The sequence below is a fragment of the Peromyscus maniculatus genome, chromosome 13 (assembly GCF_049852395.1).
Source record: "Peromyscus maniculatus bairdii isolate BWxNUB_F1_BW_parent chromosome 13, HU_Pman_BW_mat_3.1, whole genome shotgun sequence".
Classification (NCBI taxonomy): Eukaryota; Metazoa; Chordata; class Mammalia; order Rodentia; family Cricetidae; genus Peromyscus; species Peromyscus maniculatus.
The window spans coordinates 27,224,496-27,242,241 of NC_134864.1; the positions used below are offsets into that span (position 1 = coordinate 27,224,496).

A 17,746-nucleotide genomic window follows, 5' to 3' on the forward strand; every position below is an offset into this window, starting at 1 on the left:
GCCGTCTGTTTTCACAAGCTGGTTCCTTGTCAATCCCAGTGTCCCTGAGCAGATGCCTTTCCCTGCACTTTGCCTCTTTTGCTCAAGCAAAATAAAATTAACCAAGTCAGCAGCCACAGCAGACGAGCTGCCCTGAGTCCCGGCGGTATCTTCTCAGCATTTTCCCCTGTAGAGTTCTCAGTGCAGCATACCTCGGGGAGGCTGAGAGACCACCCCCTTCGCATTGTCAAAGACAGGGTTCCTGTTCGATGTCCTGTACTCTGTGTCCATAGAGGTAAAACATGAAAGGGAGACCTACTATGCGGCCACAGAGGGAAGGGCTGAGGCTTATTAATGTGAGCTGGAGGGCACAGCGTGATGTGGCATTTACAGCCTAATGCTTGCTATGTGAATTATTAGTGACCCCTCTCTATGATCTTGAAGCAGGTCTAGTCAATGAGGTGGACAACAAGAATGCAGATAAAGGAAGCCCAGGCTATGCCTGCCAGCTCAGGTCAGCACAGGGGCATCCAGCTAAGGTCAGCGCAAGGGTGAAAAGAAGATGTGTCTATGGACTCAATGCTTCCTGCTCAGAATGTCTCAAGGTCCATTGACAGACAGAGAAATTTGTCTGTTTCAGGCTTCTTCAGTCTACCAAGGACTGTCATACCAAAGTCTCTTCATTTTCAGCCTTGGGCTTTCCAGTCGTAATTATTCACTGGTACGCCGGGAGCAAACGTGAAGTGAGGACCAGTACCAGACCTCAAAGGCCAAGGTGAACAATTGCCGTCCTGCACTTGAGAAGCAGTGTTTCAATACTGCCCCTATCCAGCTACATGACTAGGGAAAGTGTTAAGGCTTGGGTTCTTGAAGATAGAGCACCGTCAGCATTTCTGTCCTGCCCTGTCCCTAGAACAGGTGCCCTGTGCATGTTGCAAATGATAAAGACAAATATTGGGGTCTTGGAGCGTCTGATGTGGGTCGTACTTTTGTGAGCAAAATCTACAGGGCCCCATTGACTTCTGTCTGCGGGATTGCTTTTCCCCGTGTATCCAGCAGAAGTGGAGAGTCCCTAGCCAGCAGCTCTGCAGACTGAGCCCTCACTGTGTGTACTGCAGTAGTTCCAAGGATGGCGACCCGTCAGTGTCTATCCACAGCGACCCCTGAGCATCTCACACACATCAGGAAGTGTGCAGGTTGGGGACCTGAACAGAAGTGGCCCAAGGTCCTAAGGAGAACTTGCAGTTGATGAAGGGAGACTGTGAGCAATCAAAGAGTCCCCAAATGCACAAGTGCTTGAGTGGCCTTGGAAGAGCAGACGGAACTGGCCCTCCATGAGGAGGTGTGACCTTCACGACCTTGAAAAAGTGGGATGGCTAGGTGGTTCTGCTGACTGGGGTGAAGGAAGGAAGCACTCAGCAGCGGAGGATGTTTGTCCTTGCCCTAAGGAGGATGGATGTGGAGGCCGGACGCCTGGGTGAGAGCATCACCTTTGAAAGCAGAGAACTTACTCATGTGAGGGGAAGCTGCATGGGAGACTAGTGAGACTAGCTAGGACAGCCGTGTGGGATAGGGGTTAGGCCAGGGTATGGACAGACCCAGAGTATTCTGGGTAAAGTATGAAGGACTTGGTACTGGATATGCTAAGAGGGTTGAGGAGGATAAAGTCATAGGAAGGCACTTGTCTTAGTTGGGGTTACTGTTGCTCTGTGATAAAACACCATGACCAAGATCAACTTGAGGAGGAAAAGGTTTGTTTCATCTTGTGATCCCAGCTAACGGTCCATCACTGAAAACCGTCAGGGTGAGAAATCAAGCAGGGCAGGCACCTGGAGGCAGGAGCTGATGCAGAGGCCATGGAGGGGTGCTGCTCACTGGCTTGCTTCTCACGTTTTGCTCAGCCTGCTGTCTTATAGAACCCAGGACCACCAGGCCAGAAGTGGCTCCACCCACCATGGGCTGGGTACTCTCACATCAATCACTAATTTTTAAAAAACGCCCTATAGGCTTGCTTACAGCCGGATCTTATGGAGGCATTTTCTCAGCTGAGAGTTCTTCTTTCCACATGACTCGAGTGTGTGCCAAGGCGACAAGCTAGCCAGCACAACACCAAGTTTCAAACTTGCACGACCCAGGGTCAGTGACTTTACCTGGTAGCTCTCACCCTTTCAAGCACCCAGCCTGAGAACTGTCTCTTTTATCATCAAGGTACTATGCTTATTATACTAGAAAACACTAGTATGAGCAAGCCCTCACAGAGTTTGTCGTCTGTCGGTGGGGAGTAAGGGGTTAAAATGTATGATGCCAAGCCGCCGTCTTCCACTGGGTTTGAAGGATGGTGGTTGTAAATGGTAGAAAGTCACTGCACATGTGTGCTCCCCTAGAAGGTGGTGAGACAGTGAGAAGCCCGAAAACTCGAGTGTCCTTTTAGAAGAAAAGACCCCATGGGGATCAGGACATGAATGCAGGAATGGCCTGGCGGTGTTTGGAAGAACTCTCAGAATCACATGGAAAGAGAGCATAAGCCTGACATGACGGGATCTACCATGGATCTTTTGTGGGCATGCCCAGAACAATGAAAGGAAGTGAGCTGTTTTATGGGAGCCCATGGGATGGGTGATTTGTGAGGACAAAGGGTGGGTAGCCATTTCTTTTACTTCAGCAGCCTCTTTTAAAAGTGTGAGCTGCTCGATCATTGCTAAATCTTTATAGGTATCACCATGGCAACCATTGATATGAAAACTAATATTAGCCTGGACACTTCTGCCTCAGATGATCTGATATTTTTCCACTGCTCTGGTCATTGCCATGGTTTGTGCACATGAGCAAGAAGGGTCCTCTCAGATCCTGTCATACTGTCTTTCATCCTGAGGAGATAAGTGCTTGTCAAATGCCCCTGTGGTTGCAGAATGGCTCAGTGGCATATGCTCAGGGTGGCTATACATTCATTACATCAGATCTGCTCATCTCTGGGTGCACAGTGAAGGACCTTGCTAGGATCACCTGAGTTGGCTTTGGAATAGAGATGGGATGCTTCTCGGGATGATTGAATGGAAGCAATGTAGAGTAGTCCCCCTTTATCCTCAGCTTCACTTGTAAGGTTTGGGTTACCTCTGGTTAATATATAAAGGATGAGTAGAGCACACACACACACACACACACACACACACACACACACAGAGAGAGAGAGAGAGAGAGAGAGAGAGAGAGAGAGAGAGAGAATGAGAGAGAGAGAGAGAGGTGAACAGACCACATTCACACTTTTACTACAGTATATTCTTATGCTTTAATTTTATTATTATTGATCTTATACTATGTCTAATGTGGATATTAAATTTTACCATAGTTATATCTACAGGGAAAAAATAGCATATATTGGGCTCAGTATGAGCTCTGGTTCCAATGTGTATCATATGTACCTTTCACAGCTAAATAGATGCTATATGTCCCATATAGCTCTGTACACATTTGAATCATATATCATCTATTACCATTGTATTTAATTTCTTCCTTTCAAATCTTGTGTCTCATCTCAATCCTGGGCATCACACCTCCTCAATTATGTATTTTCCATTCCTATCATCACTTCCCTCAAAGAGTCCCATAGTTTATAATCCTGTGTAATCTTCATTCATCCATCCATCCATCCATCCATCCATCCATCCATCCATCCATCCATCCAGTCAACAAATGTACTGAACACTTGTGTGTTGGGTTCTGGTTTGTGGTCAGTTAGCCTTATTGCATCAGGCCCATGAGAATCGTGTGTGTGTGTGTGTGTGTGTGTGTGTGTGTATGTGTGTGTGTGTGTGTGTGTGTGTGTTGTGGAGTAGGAGGGATAGTAGAACAAGCTGCTTCATTCACAGTGGTCAGAAAGCAACAAGAGAAAAGGAATGGCCAGGGCTTCAATATATCCTTCAAAGGCATGTCCCCAATGACCGACCTTCTCTCCACTGGGCCCACATCAAAGCTTCCACCACTTCCAAGCTAGTGACCATGAGCCTTTAGGGACACAAATCAAACTATAGATGTTCTCTCATTCTTTAGGTGTCAGGGCCACCTGGAAATAAGAGGCCTTCATCTTTGTGAGACTGACACCTAAACCTGGGATGGGGAGAGAGAGTAAACATGACATATAAGAAACCTTAGGTGATTGAAGAAAGAGATGATGAATGGGGTAGTGAATTAGGAGCAGTGTGGAAGCCTGTTCTGTCACTACAGCTGAGGCAATAAGGTATAAAGAGGCTCATAGTTACTCTGTAGCTCTTATACCTACGGTAAAGCAAGGCATCATGGAAGGAGCCCGTAGCAAATCCAGCATGAAAAGAAGAGAAATACTTAACATCACTTTAAAGACAATACCCCAGTGAACCAAAGATATCCATTAGGCCTTACTTCTTAAAGTCTCTACCAATCTGAAGACATTATCTTTGCCACACGGACCTTTGTGACTCTTACGGTGCAAACTTAGTGTCTTGTTGCATGTTTTTTGTTGAAAGACTGGAAGTAGGTGAGGCACTGGACTATCAGAGAGAACAGTTGATATATAAATCATAGGCCTGGCTTCTCAGGAACTGAAAGGAAGTGGAAGTTGCTAGGGTGAGACAGGGAAGTACGGTTGATGGATTTGGTCCAGAGTAGCATTGGATGCGTTGAAGACACATAATGCATGTCCTGGATATTTTGAAGGACTTGGAACAAATGAATGACATGGTCTGGATTTTGTTTTATGTTTCATAAGGCTTACAATACCTTGCACTTGGAGTCCCAGGACAGAAGCAGAGATTAACAAGCTGAATACCATTATGTAGTATTGCCTGAATGCCAATGGGGAAACTCTCCAAAGCTGGTTCATAAGAATCCGGGAGATTTATTCAATGTCCTACAAACTCCCAGCTTCAAATATTTTTATCTGTTTTGACACAATATCCATGCTCCAACTTTCTAGCACTCACCACCTAAAATCATCTGAGGTCCTCCTAAATGTCTTCTGCCATCCCACAGGAACTTGGAGTAAAACCATAAATGTTATATTTTCCTTTGGGGTGTTTGAAGTGTTGTGAAATTCTGGTTATGGTATTTCATGTGTTCGGAGTTCTTTATGCCTGTGGTAAAATAGGACAGCATTTTATGGACACATTATTATGAAATGGGCAACCGGCAACAGTATAGGTTTTCCCAAGTGTGAATACCAACAGATTAGAAAGAAAGTACCACCAAGAGACCACAGTGTAACAAACTGTCTTGTAATTTTCATTGAGGAGAAAGGCCACCTATGTGTTCAATCCTGTGGCTTCTTTCAAGTACTCAGAAAAATCTCTTAAGCATGTAAATTGATATTTCCTATTATTATTTACTTTTACAAAATTCCTCTTTTGAGGAACTCTTTTTGTTCATCAGTGTTTGTGGCTGACATAGATGATCTGTTCACATTCATAAGGCAGAGCTCAATAACATCATTAGTTAGCATCTGCCTCTCTTCAGCTCTGTATCATCTCTGCATTGGCAACTTTAGATGCTTCTAGTCATTTGGAAACAACAAATAACTATAGACCAGTCACCCTACTGTACTATATATAGAATAACAGAGCCAGTTGCCACCTGACTGTATTTTGATCCCTCTTAGCTAATCTTTTCCTCCTCTACCTTTGAGCTTCTAGTTATGAGCTCCCCTCAGTCTATGCTTTTCTTTTGTAAGCTAAACTTTGTTTTAGCTCCCATCTATAGCAGGTGGTACTTGCTTGTCTGTGTCTGGCTTACATAATCTCTTCCATTTTAACCATTTTGTTATAACCGGATCTCATTCTTTTTTATGGCTGCATAGGATCCCATAGTGTATGCGTGTGCATGTGTGTGTATGGTGTATACACACATATATATTCACACACACATGCACTCATGTGTGTGCAAGCATGCACTCATGTGTGTGCAAGCATGCACACATACACACACATACACACACACACACACACACACACACACACACACACACACTTTATCTGCTCATGACATTCAGTCTTGATTGGGTCTATATCTCAGCTCCTGGGAAGGGTACATGCACCTATTTGATATAATGGTATTTTAGGATTCTTAACATTGTGTTTTAGTATTCTTTTTCTCTTGCTTCTTAACTCTGTCTACACATACAAATTAGTTATAAAATATTACATGTGACACTGAGGAATGAGAAATGCCTGGGCACCTTTACTTGGAGGCTTTCACCCAGTATAGTTGGCATGCATCAAGTTTCCTATGTCAGCCAGGCATGTTGCACAGGCCTTTAATCCCAGAACTTGGGAGGAAGCACAAGATGGATCTCTGTGAGTTCAAGGCCAGCCTGGTCTACAGAGTGAGTTTCAGGACAGCCTGAGCTACATAGTAAGACCCTGTCAAAAAAAGTCTCCCCTCAGCTCCCTTTATCATTTGGGAGACAAAATATCTAACAAAAGCAACTCAAGGGAGGAAGGGCCACTTGGGGTCATCTTGGCGGGGAAGGCATAGCATGGGGACAGGAACAAGACACAGCTGGATGCACCACATCTGCAGTTATGAAACGGAGAGATGAATGCTTTGCTAAGCTCTGTCCTTTCTCTTGAGTCTGGGAGTCCACCTCATTGGATGGTGGCACTCACATTCAGTGGGGTCATCTCTTTTCAGTTAAGCCTTTTTTGGGAACAGTCTCAGAGTCATAGACAGAGGTGTATGTGTGTTTCCATGGTCAGTCTAAATGATGCTTAAGATTGGTCATCACAATTCCATATTGTATTAAATTTCTCCTAATTGAAACTTTTGTGAAATACTTCAAGTGTGTACCACATAGGGAGAATGTTTCCATACACCACACACACCCATCCTCTAGCCACAATAACCAACTTGAGCTGCTGTGGGAGACTCCTCACATGGCTCTACTGTGGAGTCGCAGTTAAGAAGCACATTCTGTTCTTATTAAACAGAAAGCGTAAGGAATGGTTCAGGGGATAACGATATCAAGAAAAGTCGAAATCTGAAGCCCACAGATCCTAAACATGATCTAATATTCTAATCATCAGCCATAATGATACTCATGAGAATGTAATATGGTATATGTGTATGCTTGTTGGATTTTGACAAATATACAATTTAGGGACAAACATTGTGATGATTTAGAAGAATTCAGTTAAAAAAAAAACTTCCCGGTTTTCCATTCTGAGTATTTATGACTTGACTTCAAAATCAGTATCTTAAGCCACCTAAGTTAACTTGGTAAAGCCTGGCTTAGAGATAAACAGGTCTTCTGAGGGACAGTAGGGTGAGTGGATTAGAGCAGATTGGTTGGAGGAACTGAGAGGTCCTTTCCAGGGAAGAGGAGGTGGAAGCTATCATTAGCCTCATAGAGGAAAGTACAGCCGTAGTTGGCAATGGATCACAATCTAGACTAGATAGTTTACAGGGTTTTCACCAAAACAATGTGTGAACTCAGAATCCAAGTTATTACCACAAATGGTGTATGAATACAGGCATACCCCATTCCTGGGTGACAGACTGGAAGAGCAATTTCCTCTCTGAATTGTATAGCACTGTATGCATGATCTTGTCCAAATACCCTGTAGACAGAGTCCCTTGGAGCATTAACAGGTATTGTCTGGTTTCCTCTTGAATGGCATAACCACAGGATGCAGGGCTCTCAAGACAGCCTGGTTACATCACAATAGTGGTCCTCATTTACTGAGCTGAATCCTAATTCTTGATACTACCTGAATGAGAAAAATATTACTGATACCAGATGTCTGTCATGTTGTCTTAATACATAAAGATATAAACTTAGACCTCAATTCCTTTCATAAAACCAAAATAGTGCTCTACATAGATGTACAAATACAAGATTCATACAGAAAAATTAACAGCATGTTGATGTAAAAGCATTAGTAATGTTTTGTGAAAATTCTGTGTGCTACGCTTTTGTAGAGAGAAAGCTGTAACATCTGGTAAGCTTACTTAATTTGGTTACTGGTTAGTGTGAGAAGTGCCTCTTTGGGTATGTTAATCCAAAATGTATTAATTTGGGTAAACCTATCTTTTGGGTTTAAATTGGTCAGATGTCAGACTTCACCCAAACTGCCAGAAATTAGTCCTCTATTTCCCATCTCAATGTGACACCCCTTGGCAATTTTGTAAAGCTGTTTTGTGTGATTGGAAATTAAGGTCAGGGATGTACCATTATTGCAATCTTCAATAAATGGCCTTCTAATGCAATCATTGCTGGAGCTGGGAACAGAGCAATCTTTCATTGTTATTTATTGCTGTACTTACTGCTAATGAACTGCTGTTGCAGGCTGATGCATCCAAGGACAAGATCCGAGCAATAGCTCTTCTGCAAAATGTGAACTGACTGGTGTGGTGTGTGCTGTGGGAATAGCTCACCTCTGGGTCTTACTGAGGCTGCTCCAGTCTAGTCTCTCTCTCTCTCTCTCTCTCTCTCTCTCTCTCTCTCTCTCTCTCTCTCTCTCTCTCTCTCTCTCTCTCTCTCTGTGTGTGTGTGCAAAGCTCTTCTTTTTTTTTTTTTTTGGTTTTTCGAGACAGGGTTTCTCTGTGTAGTTTTGCGCCTTTCCTGGGACTCACTTGGTAGCCCAGGCTGGCCTCGAACTCACAGAGATTCGCCTGCCTCTGCCTCCCGAGTGCTGGGATTAAAGGCGTGCGCCACCACCGCCCGGCCGCAAAGCTCTTCTTACACTTTGTGTTCTTTTATGTTTTTGTGAAACATGTCACCCATGGACCGTGGACATCAACTGGTCACCTAGATCAATGGCTGTCAAGATTAAGTGGGTTATAATCAATTGGGAAATTGTCGCCTCAGTTGTTACTTCTGAAATTCTTAGTCTGGGCTTCCATCCAGAAAAAATTCATTATTAATGAGCACTTGAGGTGATTTTGACATAAATGGTGTAAATATGTTTGTTTCTGAGACAGAAACAGCTTAGGAAGTTGTTTGTACACAGTCTAGTTTGGGAAACTTCAAAACTCTCCAGTTTGTACCATGTACAAAGGAGTCAGCCCTGACTATTCAGGCACATGCCTAGTACACATCTTGACCAGGACAAAGGCAATGGCTATGACTGTCTTTAAATGCCTTCGGCCCATTATATAGATTGATTTCAAGTGACACGGGCATTCTGCACATTTTCATTTCTTCTTGGAGGGCTCTCGCAGCTGTGGACTATGATGAAATCCCATTTTCAGAGTGGGCCCACACTAGACTAGAACAGGTCAGTGAGAAGGGGCAAGAGAAAAAAAGTACTGGACTCCAGGAATCAATTAAAAATCAAAGCCGACCTCGAATTCTTTGAACCACCGTCTCAGGCTTGCCTAAAGAGGGCAATATAAACCTGGAGATGGCAAGTCAGCCAGCCAGCTTCGGAATGCCTCTCACTCCTCACTCCTTGGTGTATTCTTGAAAGGCACTGGAAGGAAATATATTTGGTAATTAGGATCATTGACAACCTCATGAGAGATGGAGAGGCTTGCCGGTACTTATTGTGTGTCTTTGGAGGTAGGGTAGAAAATGATAAAAACGTTAAGCATCTCAGAACAGCTTAATGGAAGTCATCTGTTTGGGAGTTGAATTTAGTAATATTACGTATTAACAACTTCCAGTCTTAATATTTCTACCTTGAGTAGAGAATTCCTAAGAATAAAACAATTTTGTGTACATTTATTTTATTTGGAAATCGAATGAAATTTCACATTTCTGACTCCCATTATTTGTATTTTACAATTCCATTTTTATATTATATACAAAACTCCCAAACAGAAAACAATTCACAATGGATTCCTATTTTTATTGACGAGAAGAATAAAATTATTATAAGAGTATTTCAACTCTACAAAGAACTGAGTGTTAGAATAACTCTTACAATTGTATTGTTAGAAATTATTCTATTTAGAAGCACTGAGACCTGGTTCTAAAATTTAGTAGAAATAAAGTTTGGAAATGGTATGTTTCAATAAAGTGAAACATAATGCAAACTTGGCCTGATATTTGGCTTTTGTAAGAGTGTGGAAGGAAAAGGAGACAAATAAGGAATTTTACTGAACAGGAATGATTCCCCTTAATGATGTGTTAGTATGTCAAAACTCATTCCTTTGCAAATGCTCACATTTCTCGTACACTTTGTTTGGCATTTGCAGTTACTGGTGGTTTTTAAACCATATCTTACATCTGTGCCATGCATCTCTTCAGCCCCTAAAATGATGAATACACACCCAGAATGGGCACAGCAGCTGGAAGCCTTAATGAACTATAAGCTTAACGCTATTCTGAGAACCTAGAAACTCCAAAATGAATTCTTATTTCAGAAGGAGACGCTTGTTGCTTTTGAATTATGCATTCATCCTCACATTTCTTATTTACGGTCTTCAGTAATGCTGTGGCTAAAGACGTGTCCTGATTTCAAGGATCTGATATGCAAGTCAGGTGCCTGACATTTCTCTGAGCATAAAACAGGCCTCAACTGGTTACTGAGAAAGCTGTTAACATGTTCCTAAACCTGCAGCTTAGATTGAACAAATGAGGTGTCTGCCTAATAGAATAGCACGTCCAGGGGTTGGTCCAACTTCCGTATTCCTTTAATCTGCATGTTTGAAATATTTTCAGATAGGGCCACTGCTCAGATTCCCATCATTATTCCTGGTATCTTGTTCATGAAGCTAACACACATTGCTGTCAAGGCAACCTGAAAACTCTATTTGCCCTGCCTTGGTTCTCAGGCTGGAGCAATCACTTGTTCAGGTGGCAGAGGGCTGTGAGTGCCAAGCAATGGGCCTTATGCTGCTGCTTGTATGTGGAGGAGCTTCATGGGGATTCCTGCCTCTTCATAGTGTATCTGAGATAAGCTGCATTCCTAATGTCATACCATGGATAGAATTCTGCATGGTTGCTGGCCTTCAGTGATACATATTATGTGCAGTGAAGCAATTATCGGAAGCGTAGAAATAACATTAGTGCTGTAGGGTAACCTTGAGTGCGTAGGAGGAGAGCAGAGTGGATATCCTAAGATCTAAGCTAGAAAGTTGGAATGTTTCCCCACATTTTGTAGGGTTTTGCATTTGCATAATGTTCCATGTAATGATGCCATCTATATAAACCTGAATTCTCCGGTAAACTGGCCATTCACTTTGGGACAGTATGAAAGGCTTTTATCTGGTTATGCATCTCAGAAACAGACCACAAAACTACTTTTTTGTAACTTGTTGCAATGAGTTTTGCATTAGCAAAGTAAGGACTTCTCTGAGGGCTAAGTCACTTTGTCATAGTGAAAGGGATGCGTGAAGAGGTTGAACTTAAGCAAGCAAATCCAGTTGTGATTGTTATATTCACTTTACTTAAACTTTATTTTGTGCTATCCCCCCCACACACACACACGCCTCTCCTTTCTATATGAAAGAGTTTGGTATTTTATTTCTCATTGAGAGTTTGATTGGCTTTTATAAATTACTTTTACTCAATAGGTATTGAGATATGGTGTGTGTGTGTGTGTGTGTGTGTGTGTGTGTGTGTGTGTGTGTGTACATGGACTTGTATATTTGTATGTCTTGTGGAGACCGGAGGCCAACTTTGGGGGGCTAGGTGCTGCCATCTATCTTGATTTTTGAGATAGGGTCTTTCATAGTCCTGGGACTCACCATGATTCTAGACTGTCTGTCTAGCAAACCCAAGAGATCCACCTGTCTCCACCTTCAGAGTGCTGATATTACAAGCATGGGGTGCCACAGCTGGCTCTTTTATGGGGTTCTGAGTGACCAAACTCAGGTCCTCATGCTTACAAGGCAAGAACTGAGCCACCTTCTCAAAAATCTGTGATGTCTTTTACATTCTATAGAACCCTAGAATTATGGAAGCCTAAGGAATTTTGAAAATAGCCTGTTGTTTTCTGCATAAAAAGACAGAACCCTCGATGTAAAGAGGCAGCATAGTCCCTTACTCAACATCTAGCTATTCATTCATTTAGCAAAAACTAAGTTCTGCCTTGCAGTGTCCCCTGTGAGGCACTGTGGGGAGAAAGAAATGACTATGGGGCCCCTGAGAGACAGTAACAGAGCAGGATGAACAGTGTTCAGCTAAGCGCATGTAAGGAAATTACTGAGGGAGCAATGCCCTGCTTGTGAGTTGTCTGTTGGGCATTTATTTCCTTCCTGTGTCTGTGTTAGATAAGCAAAAGAAATAGCTGATAGTCTTGGTTGTGCCCAAAGGGAATTAGAACAATTGCTTCCCAGATCCACTACTATTCACCTAGGCAAGGATTCAGCTTTGGAGGGGGTGGGGATTGGGAGGGATTGGGATGGTGTCTCATGTAGGCCAAACTAGCCTAAAATATGCTGTGTAGCAAAGGAAGAAGCTGAGCTTCTAAGCTTCCTGCTCTGACCCCAGCTGGAATGCTGATTACCACCATGTACTGCCATGCTGCCCGGTCTATGAGGTGCTGGGGAGGGGTTCAATCCTGGGGCTTTCTCGGCCATAGACAGTACTCTACCAACTGAACTACCTCCCTGGCTCTTAATCCAGTCCTTGAATCTATGGATTATTAGGATCATTAGCTAGCTATTTCTAACTTTTCAGGTAGAATACTTAGTATGCTACCATTTTTCTGCTAGAAAGTAGTCATTCACACACCATCATGGATTTCATCTGTAAGGATTCAGATTCATGAGCCATGGAGAGAACAGTTTACATTCACTTTTTTTTTTTAATCACAAAAATGCTGCAACAAAATGAATGAAAGCAGGAACCCATCTGTGTCTCAAATGATAATGCTAAGTTTGTGTTTGTTGTAAATAATACGATTTTGTTCCTGTCCACTTTCAAAGAAGGAGCCTTCACTGTGCACATGCATACACAGGCGATCCCTGCTTTCATGCATGCTATGCAACCCAGCCACAGATGTGCACATGTGACATGGATGCATGTCTCAAAACCAATATAGGTGGCCTCCAAACATAGTCAATATTTGAACCTTTCCATGTTATTTGTAAGGGGCTCTGAGTCCTTATTACCTCTGGCTCTTGGGTCAGGGCCATTGGCTCCTCCTCTCTGCAGCCTGGAATCCGCCACCTACTTTATGGTCTATGCAGTGTCACTAGGTTTTTTTTTTTTTCTTCCCAAGCATGACTTAAGTCAGACTGTCCTACTCAGATTTTTAATTCCCAGAGCTGCACATGTCCTACCAAACACAGTCCCCTAAACTCCACAGCAGATCAGTAGCATATTTTCTAACATTCTCTCCCCAAAGAGGTAACAAAGTCCCCTCCTCTCCAGCCAAGACAATCCATGTCACCTCCCTTTCCTCTTAGAGTTGCCCCTATTCTAGATACCCAGGCCAAATCTCCCCACCTCCTCAGGTCTGGGGACAGAGCCAGTCACCCATCTGTGGCAGAGACATGTATTTTGCATTGTCTCTCTCCCATCCATTAGTAAATTCAATAGTTTGTGAATCTCTTTTCCTCCCTTAATGAGTTTTAGCTTCAGGCCAGTGACTAGGTGATTTGAGAGAGGCCTTAAAAGCCTTAAAGAAATACGCCAGTGTGGCTTGAGCCCAGAGAGCATGAGATGACCAGCGAGCAGAGTGGTTTCTTTAACCTACAAGTCAGGATGTGCGTCTGCCTCTCTCCATTTCAGCTTCAGCTCTTATAGATGCCAGGAAGGAGGGAGCTGAGGACGGACGCAAAACCTAGTTATCATTCTAATTAACTTAGGTCCTCTCTATGAACTTAAATTTCTGGAGTACCGAACCTGAACCTGTGTAAGACACTTCCAATTTCAAACGGAGGGGGAAAAAAAATTACTGCAATCCCTAAGCCAATAGAGAACTCACCGGAAGGTCAAAAAGAAAAAAAAAAAAAAACCCAAACCCTCCCTCCACTCTCGCCACCGCGGGTGCCTGTGAAGGGAGAGGAGGGGACCCAGAGGCCCAGCAATAATCCAAGTGTAAATCCAAAGGGCTAGGGCTAGTGGCAGCTGTCTCAGTCGCGGTTCCCAGAGCCAGGATCAAGAGGGCTGCTCAACCTAGGTGTCCTAAAGAACTGCGGCGCCCCCCTCCCCCGCGCGCGCGCGGAGGGAAGTCGGGACGAGGTTGGCCCTCGTCGCTCGGTGTCTGGGCGTGGGCCCCGCCGCAGCTCCGCGGAGCCTCCGTGTCTCCTGCAAAGGGGGGCGGGGGAGCCCAGAGCTGCGGCTTCCTCCCGTGCGGAGTCTCCTGCGCACCGCCGAGCAGGACGCCAGTGCCAGCCGGGTCCCCACGCCGCTGCGCTCCCGGCCTCCCCGCCGCCCACAGGTAACTTTTCTGCCCTTGGTGGTTGAGGGGCTCCGAGGGGGGCTCGTTTCCGAGACGCGCGGGTCTCGGGGTCCCGGTGCGCTGCACCCACGGCGCTCGGCCTCCGGCCTGGGGGCCTCCCTCTGAGCCCTGGCCCCCAGGGGCGACCGGGCCCCGCTCCCCTCTCCGGCCATCAGCGCCGATTTCAGGGTCGGGGCGCCATGTTCTGAGCGTGCAGGGCTCGGGGCGACACTGCGGCGCCAGGCCGGGGGCTGTGCGCGGGAGGGGCCGTGCGCCCCGAGGCTGCGGCTTGTCGTTGCGTTCGTGCGGGGTGCGGGCGCGGCGGGGCTCGGAGCATCCCCGGCTCTGCAGCTGGGGCCGGCCGCTTTTACGTAACTTGCCTCCTTTCCCCCGAGTGGGCAGCGTCCCCAGGCCGGCAGCGGGCCAGCCAGGTTGCTCCGGGCCTGGGCACCTGCGGGCCGCGCGCCCCTCCTGGGACGGTTCCCTGCGCCGGGCGGCAACGCGCTCCGGCCTGCAAGACCGCTGCACCCGGGCGGGCGCGGCTCACCTGGTGCCCTCCGGGGCTGCGAGCCCGAGGAGAGGGGTGGGGGCAGGGAGGCTGGGGGCCGCTAGAGTGGGGTCCTTGCTAGGCTGGTGCGCCTCGGCTCCTGTACCAGAGGGGCTTGCTTTCTCGGGTTCCCCTGTAAACGCACCCTACTTCTTCCCCTTCCCCCCCTCTTCCCCCTGCACCCGGCGCCAAGTTCACAGCTTCTGCAATGCGGTGGGTGTGGTTACCTCGCAGATTGTAAGTGTGGTCCTTGCGGTGGGGAGCATTCTTGCCCTTTCTCTTTTTAGATTTACTGATCTGAAGTTTTCTGGGTGGGGTGTGTAGGGGGGCGATTTAACCTCCTATCTTTACAGACCAGGGTTCAAGTTGAGAAGAGTCCTGCAGAACAAAATCGAATGATAAAGGGAACATGTGGTATTAATTAAGCATGGAGGAGGCTGGGCTGTCCTGAGAGGGCCAGGCAGTCCTGCTAATAACGCAACGCTTCCATTACGTGTTTAAGTTGGTGTTTCAGCTTTTTTACATTACTTTTTGTGGTATTGCTTTTGCAGACGTCCTTGGCTGTGGTTTTCAGGGGCCCATTTGGGGGGCGGGTCTGTGGGGGCGGTCGGATGTTCTGGGGTTACTCTTGGTAGCATAACTACCCAAGTAAAGGAGTCATCGTATCCAGTGCTAAAAGGAAAATTCTTTTTGCATCTTACACTGCATTTTAAAGCCTCGATGAAGAAAAGTGGTGAAACTCCACCTCTATCTGGAAGCCATGAATTCAGCACCCCTACAGGAAAGTGGGGCATCAAACTTGAGAGAGCCCCGGGGAGGAAGTGATTTGATGATCCGCATCTTGACTCAGCAAGGCTGGCTTACTGTTGTCTTTTAGTGGCATGCTTATGGAGGCATCAACTTCTCAAAACTTTAATTGCAGTAACAAAGTTATTGTGAGAGGAAATACATTCTGCATTGAAGAGGCATGCCTTTCCTTTGTTAATCTCCAAAAAACACAGGCGAAATAAGCTGAATGCTGAAGTACTGAATTATTTACATTATGATTTTTCCGATGGTTTAGAAAAGCTTAGGTAATTAGAAGAAGCACAAGCCACTGCATGAACGGGGCTCGCACACAGCAAGTTCTTGCAAAACAGAGCATGGGTTCTAAGTGGTTTATCAGAAACCAGAAGAGTAGCCACAGTCATTTGTAAACCCCTTTAGGCCAGGGATTGTGGAGCTGAAGGTCAAAGGTCAGTGTCCCAATAACATATTTACATTTAATTTTTAAGATTTTTTTTTTTTTAATGTGTGAGCATGGTTTGGTTAGAAGGTACATTTGCCAGTTCTTGTTGGGTGTTTGGACCAAGGCCAACTTTGATTCGTGCAGAAATACAAGATGAGGGTTTTGGGGTTTTTTGTTTTTGTTTTTTTATTTTTTTTTCTGGATCAGGTGTGATTTTATATATGTACATATTGCTGTTTAAAAAAAAAAATCCAATGGCAGAGCACAGCAGGGAAGCCCTGAAGTAGAAGAGAGGTGGCCACCTGTATCCTGGGAGAGACATAGATGCTATCGTTTTCTGTGTTGATGTGAGCATGGAGGGATTAGCGTAGCGGCGTTTTCTTGTAGGATATGCATTCATCTTTCTAAGTTAGTGCTCTAAAAGTTCTACAGTTGATACTTGAGAATCTATGCCTTACCTGCCAGTGAAAATGGACTCCAAGAGCAGCCTGGGAGATGTTTTCTTTGGGCGAGACTTCAACTATAGAGAAGAGAAGTTTCTTAAGTAGACTACCCCTGGTCCTCTTCAATTCTATTCTCGTTTTCCTCTTGGAATGTCAGCTTTATGATGGAAGGTGGATGCCCCACTGAAACCCAGGAAGCAAGTTTATCTCCAGCACCGCTTCCCTTAGAGAGGTCCTCAGCAGTGCCATCGCTTTCAGAAGGCTTGCTGGTTGCTAATCTGTTGGAAATCCAGCAGACACTCAGGGCCCTGGGAGGGCTGGGCTGCATCTCATTTGTCCTGGATCATGTCCTCAGAAGCAGGGACTGGGGCAGTGAAGTCATTGCTCTGGCAGGGCTGTGACATCACTATAGCTCAGAGGAAGGAAGGGTGGGGCAGGCAGAACCATCTTGCTGCCTTTTACTTTGCCTGGTGAATGAATGAGACTCTCGCATTGAACCGCACGACAAGGTACTGTGTGGATGTAGGAAGACGTGTGTCTCGAGGAGCAGAGATTTGGGGTGAAGTAGTCAAAGCCATTGAATATTCCTGTTCCATAAGAAAATGCTGTGATTTTTTAAAAAGGGTCATTTAACAATTAAAGAACCAGTGAATCAGTATTTTAATTTATTAAGTCAATAGTTCATTTATATTAATAACATTCTACTTAAATTTTTGGGTAAGATTATTAGGGGTTGTCTTTAAAAGTATATAGTGTCTCTTACTCTCTCTGTAAAGAATGTTATGTATTTTTAACATGATGCACTTGCTGTTGGCAGCTGGGAAAAAATAGAAAAGCTAGATATTTCACAGTCATAGGAAATATTTGTCATGATTTGGGGGTAATTAGTTTCTATGATAACTTTGCTTTATCTGCTAATATTATTTCTTAATTTGACATTTTAATCCTTGTAGCATTCTAGTGTGGAGACACATTTCATCCAAATTAGTATCTGATAAGCGGTAAGAGGACACACAGGTTCAGCGCCTCTAAGTACATTTGTTATTATTTGATTATGAATTTAATGTGATCTCAGCAGGAAGAGGGAAGCGCCTCTTCACATGAGCCGCAGATGTCTTTTGTATAGGTCTTTGCGAAGAGGACTGCCATGTTTTCACCTTGATGTGTTCAGGCTGTAGGAAGTCTGGGTGGTTCTTACGAAGTGGTAAAGCTATTCCAGGACACGCTTCTGAAGCAAAGGGGAAGACAA

General features: G+C 44.9%; 1 protein-coding gene and 1 long non-coding RNA gene across 51 annotated transcripts in view; one reads left to right on the forward strand and one right to left on the reverse strand.

Moving 5' to 3' along the window:
• The window catches only part of LOC121822013 (uncharacterized), a 35,245-nt gene extending 18,418 nt beyond the window's left edge, over window positions 1–16,827 (reverse strand). The window contains exon 1 of the long non-coding RNA XR_006062927.2: window positions 16,513–16,827. This is a non-coding gene — a long non-coding RNA (uncharacterized LOC121822013). The remainder of the gene's footprint in view (window positions 1–16,512) is intronic.
• Epb41l3 (erythrocyte membrane protein band 4.1 like 3) overlaps window positions 1–17,746 on the forward strand; it is a 231,463-nt gene that overhangs the window by 74,178 nt on the left and 139,539 nt on the right. For 11 of the 50 annotated variants that reach the window (XM_076549841.1, XM_076549845.1, XM_076549856.1 and 8 more), the window contains exon 1: window positions 13,876–14,279. The exons of 23 other annotated variants lie outside the window; for them this stretch is intronic. The gene's annotated coding sequence lies outside the window, so the exon portion shown is untranslated. Of the gene's footprint in view, window positions 1–13,647; window positions 14,280–16,905; window positions 17,007–17,746 lie in introns of those variants that run through there. 16 more of the 50 variants (XM_076549842.1, XM_076549867.1, XM_076549859.1 and 13 more) reach the window with 7 other exon arrangements.